The 5,875-nt window shown below is 41.2% G+C and overlaps 1 non-coding gene across 1 annotated transcript; it reads right to left on the bottom strand.

Moving 5' to 3' along the window:
- Window positions 1-4,878: 4,878 nt before the first annotated feature.
- LOC132608454 (small nucleolar RNA R71) lies at window positions 4,879-4,985 on the bottom strand. Its single transcript, XR_009570373.1, has one exon. It is a non-coding gene; the product is annotated as a small nucleolar RNA R71 (small nucleolar RNA).
- Window positions 4,986-5,875: the final 890 nt, after the last annotated feature.

Here is a 5,875-nt window from a genome sequence, read left to right as displayed (position 1 = left end):
ATAATCCTTAAGCAATTCGAGCCATCTCCTTTGCCTAAGATTTAGCTCCCTTTGCTTGAAAATATACTGCAGGCTTTTATGATCTGTGAAAATATCAACATGCACTCCATAAAAATAATGATGCCATATTTTAAGGGCAAACACTACAGCTACCAATTCTAGGTCATGAGTCGGATAATTCTTTTCGTGAGCCTTGAGCTGACGAGATGCATAAGCTAAAACCTTACCATGCTGCATTAACACACATCCGAGACCAACTCCCGAAGCATCACAATAAACCACGAACCCTTCAGTTCCCTCTGGCAGCGTCAAAATTAGAGCAAAAGTCAATCTCTTCTTCAACTCTTCAAAGCTTTGCTCACAAGCATCTGACCATTGGAACTTAACTTTCTTCTGAGTCAACTTAGTCAACGTAGCAGAGATAGAATAAAATCCTTCTACGAAGCGTCGATAACAACCTGCCAGACCTAAGAAACTTCTTATATCAGAAACTGAGGTGGGTCTGGGCCAACTCCTTACAGCATCAATCTTCTGAGAATCAACTTTAACACCCTCACCTGAGATCACATGGCCTAATAATGCCACTGACTTCAGCCAAAACTCACACTTTGAGAATTTTGCAAAAAGTTCGCGATCTTTAAGAGTCTGCAACACTATTCTAAGATGTTCTGCATGATCAGCCTCATTACGGGAATATACCAAAATATCATCAATGAAGACAATAATGAATAAGTCGAGATAAGGCTTGAAGACCCTATTCATAAGATCCATAAAAGTAGTTGGCGCATTCGTCAACCCAAATGACATAACAAGAAATTCAAAATGGCCATAACGGGTTCTGAAAGTGGTCTTTGGAATATCAACTTCCTTAACCTATAACTGATGATAGCCTGATCTGAGATCAATCTTGGAATAACATTGGACGCCCTGCAATTGGTCAAATAAGTCATCTATTCTAGGAAGAGGGTACCTGTTCTTAATGGTGACCTTGTTCAGCTGACGGTAGTCTATACACATACGTAAGGAACCATCCTTCTTTCGGACAAATAAGACTGGCGCACTCCAAGGCGAAACACTGGCCTAATAAACCCCTTATCAAGAAGATCTTTCAATTGGGCTTTCAACTCTTTTAACTCTGCTGGAGCCATTCTGTATGGCGGAATAGATATCGGCCGAGTATCGGGAAGTAGATCAATTCCAAATTCAATCTCCTTGTCAGGAGGGACTTCTGGAAGATCTTCGGGAAAGACCTCTGGAAATTCATTTACAACTGGGACGGACTGGAGAGTTGGAGTCTGGGAATTTGAATCCTTGACTCGAACTAGGTGATAGATATAACCCTTGGAAATCATTTTTTTGGCTTTTAGGTAAGAAATAAATCTACCCCTGGGTACTACTGAATTACCCGCCTATTCTATGACTGGCTGATTAGGAAACTCGAATCTTACCACTTTAGTTCTACAACATACTGTGGCATAGCATGAAGCCAACCAGTCCATACCCATGATCACATCGAAGTCTACCATTTCTAATTCCGCCAAATCAGCTATGGTTCTACTGTGATAGACTACAGCTAGGCCACCCCTGTAAATACGCCTAGCCATAACTGACTCCCCAATTGGGGTGGACACCACAAAGGGTTCATACAATTTTTCAGGTTCAATACCAAACTTTTTAGCAACAAAAGGGGTTACATAAGATAAGGTGGATCCTGGGTCAATAAGGGCATATACTTCCAAAATGAAAACTGTGAGTGTACCTGTGACAACATCTGCTCTAGCCTCTGTATCCTGACGACCTATCAATGCATACAAACGGTTCTGACCACCGCCTGTATTGCCGGACCTTATCGTGTCACGCCCATGTTGGGCCTGATTGTAACGAGGAGTTGTTGAATTTATGAACTGCGTCACATTACCTCCGGTACCCTGTCTGGCTGATGAACAGTCCTTCTGAATGTGGCCCTTCTGGCCGCAACCATAGCATGCAATTGTACTCATACGACACTCACCTAAGTGTCTCTTGGTACACTTGCTACAAGCTAGAATAGTATAGACTGACTGACCCACACTAGCCTGAGAATGAGAACTCGATGGTCTAAAGTTCTGCTACTTGTCATTTCTGAAATTAGGGACTGGGGTACTAGCTGCAGATGGAGCGGGTCCTACTGACCTGTTCTTAAAGAACCGCCTACCTCCTCCCTGACTAAAGTTACTTGAAGATTTAGCCCTCTTGTTGAATTCTTTATCCTTTTGTTTCTGCAGAGCTTCCTCTTCCTTCAGTTCAGTTTCATTACCTTGCACAAATGCCAAGATCTTAGAGATAATCATCTTATCATTCTGAGCAGCAGTCTTGGCATCTCTATACAATTCGGGTTTCAAACCCAATATAAATCTCCTAACCGTTGCCCTCAAGTCGGAAACCATGTGAGGAGCACATCTGGACAACGAAATAAATTTGAGATAGTACTCTTGAACGGTCAAGCTACCCTGCCTCAACCTCTAAAATACCATAGCCTTTGCTTCCCGAATATTGATAGGCATGAAGTGGCCAAGGAAAGCGTCAACGAACTCATCCCAAGTAGCAGAAGATGCATCCTCCCCTCGAGATTGTTCCCATGTCTCATACCAAATATGAGCAACATTCTACAGCTGAAAAGCACCAAACTCTGCTGCCTCAGTCTCAGTGACATGCATAATACGAAACACTTTCTGTAGGCCATCAATATAGTTCTGCGGATCCTCCTCAGCCTTAGTCCCTGTGAAAGTTGGAGGTTTCATTCGCAAGAATTCCTGAGTTCTTGAACTATTTGACCCACCACTAGCACCTAAGCTAGGGGCTGATTCTTGTCGCTGTGTGATGTACCGTGAATTTCGGCACATTTTATGCCTTTCTAACTAGAAATGTTGCTTGTTTTTAAGTGTTTTTACATTGTTTCTTATGTTATTTTTATGTTTTATAGGATTGGTTGACAAACGATCGGAAATGAGATGAAATGCTGAAAAACTGACAAATTGGAACTAAATGACGATCCGTAACTCATGCTACGGACCGTAACGGGATCCGTAACTCATGTTACGGACCGTAACGTGATCCGTACCAGAAAGGACACGTGACACTATGAATTACGGTCCGTAACAGTGAACCGTAACAGGACCAAAATTTCCAAAAGGTTTTCATGGAAACCATCTGTGTTACAGTATGGTGTTACGGTCCGTAACATCGCACCGTAACATCAACCAAATTTCCATAGAGTTGCCAAGTAATATCACACGTTACGCCTCAGAAGGACGGTCCGTAACACAGGTTACGGTCCGTCGCATGGTGGTCGTAACAACAAAGCTGACAAATGACGAACTGAAGGACGGATCGTAACCTGGGTTACGGTCCGTAACGATGCCGCGTAAGGGCATTTTTGTCCAAAAACTTGGCGCAATTTTTGGCTCTATAAATACTTAATGTAGGGTTTTAATTCAGCAGTCAGATTTCTTTTGAGAGCATAAACTCTAGGTTTTTCATATTAGAAGTGGTTGGAGCATTTAAGGCAATAACTTCACTTCCATTCCACATTGTAATTGCATTGTAAGTACATTATGTCAACTTTTAAGCTTTCTTTGTTAGTCAAAATTATGAGTAGCTAATATTAAAGCTAAGGTTGTGAGTCCCATGATGGATATTATGTGAATGGGTTTCTATTATTGATATATGCATAATGGTTGTTGGTATTCATTCAGTCTTTGTGATTTAGCGTTGGGTGATGATTGCAAGCATTATTCTAAGCCATTATATTAACTTTTCTTAGGAAAAAGTGTTAGTATTGGTAAGATTGAATGACAATGACTCGAGGCGTTAACCCTCGTTTAATAGACTAACTTAGGGATAAGAACAAGTCTAAATTGGCATTATTGGTCATTCTTCGATTGCAACTCTTTTACATTCGGAAGAATCATAAAGAGGCAATACGATTTAACTGTTGGGAAACATTAGGAAGTCCTTAAGAGACCAAGTGCATATTCATAGAACAATCATTAGAAGTATATCACATTGAAACCTGAAGCATAATATCTAATCAAATTGGGGAACACAACCTTAGTCTCTATTTTGCGTTAAATAAAATTTCAGTCAAAATACTTAATTACATTATTCAACAACTATTTCAAACTATCAGGAATTAAAGCCTTTAAAGACTAGTATCGCATACGATTAGTATTCTTTTCTCTCCATATTCCCTGTGGAATTCGACCCTAACCTTGTTGGGTTACTATATTTGACAACGTCCGCTTTACACCATTAATAGGTGTAATTTGAGCGTATCAAATTTTGGCGCCGTTACCGGGGAATACGGTTTAAAAATTACTAATTGTTGTGTACTCTTCTTTAAAACTTTTTCTAATCCATCACACCTTGTTTGCTGTTGTGGTGAACCAGGTGAACATGGCAGGAAGACCCAATCGAAATCAAGGAAACCAAGGTGGACTCCAAGTGAACCCACCTGCACCAGAAGAGGAGGAGGATGAGAATGTATTTGCAGATTTCATCAATGAAGCTGATTATGCTTCTGCTGTGGTTCCTCCTAGAACGGGAAATGCTAATTTCAAAATTGATAGTTCTATCTATCAGCTATTGAAACTTGAAGGCTATTTTCGCAATTCTTCGGAGGATTGTCCACTCCGTCACCTGAAGAACTTCCTGCATGTATGTTCTTAACAATCCCAAGGTGTTGTTCCTGCTAATGCACTGCGGTTACGGGTCTTCAAATATTCCTTGGCTGGTCAAGCAAGGGAATGGTATGAAAAGGTCCCCAGCAATACTATTCATACCTGGAACGAGTTAGCTAATATATTCTTGAAAAAGTGGTTCCCACCAAGCAAAAAGGCTGAGCTTCGGGACAAGATCTTTGAGTTCAAACAACTTCCGGGTGAACAATTATATGCAGCATGGGAGCGTTTCAAATACTATCTAGCTCAATCTCCGACTCATGGATTTCTGGATGCTATCCTCACTGAAAAAAGTTCTACAAGGGGTTAGATACCATGAATCAAATTGTTGTCAACACTGCTGCTGGGGGATGCTTCATGGACAAATCATTTGTCAACATCACCAGGTTGCTCGACAAGCTTACTACCCACAACCAAGCTTGGCATTCTAGTGATAGTGAAATCCTATCATATGGTAGTCCCTCTGCTGCCGCGGTGGCCAAAGAAAATCATGAGCGAGATCATGCTTTTGCTCAATTGCAAACCACCGTGGATTTATTATCGAAGAGGCTTATGGAGAAAGAAGCCAAAGGTGTGAATGTTGTCGAGGAGATGCCACCTCATGCTCCCGGAATATACCAAGTCTCTGAAGAAGCTTATCTAGAGGGGCAGCCACAATATCAAGATGTGAATTATATCAACAACTCACAAGGGGGTTATCAACGGCAAAATTATCAAGGTCCTGATAATCACCCATGATAAAAGCCTCAACAACAATTTCAAGGGAACAATTATGACAGAAATGATCAGGGCAATCCAAATCAAGGGAATTACAACAACAATAATTATGGCAACAAGAGCTCGAACCCCTACATTCCACCTAGGGGGCAAGCATCTTATTCCCAACAGTGGAGAGATAATTTAGCTAGCAACTCTGCTGGCAACACGTCTAATGATTCTGCAGAACTGAAAAGTATGATGCGTAAAATGCTAATGAATCAAGACAGAACAGAGAGCACAATCAAGGGAATGCCTCATGTCCAACTATCTCATTCAGCTTCCATTCAGAAGCTTGAAGCGCAATTCAAAGACCTTTCCCGAGAAATGCATACTCCTCAACGAGGACAACTACCAAGTGAAACAGTTCCAAATCCAAAAGGTAGTGGGGTAAACTCTGT

Source organism: Lycium barbarum, chromosome 8 (assembly GCF_019175385.1).
Source record: "Lycium barbarum isolate Lr01 chromosome 8, ASM1917538v2, whole genome shotgun sequence".
In the NCBI taxonomy this organism is placed as follows: domain Eukaryota; kingdom Viridiplantae; phylum Streptophyta; class Magnoliopsida; order Solanales; family Solanaceae; genus Lycium; species Lycium barbarum.
The sequence above is the reverse complement of the archived record's forward strand: the minus strand, read 5'-3'. Positions and strand labels throughout refer to the sequence as shown.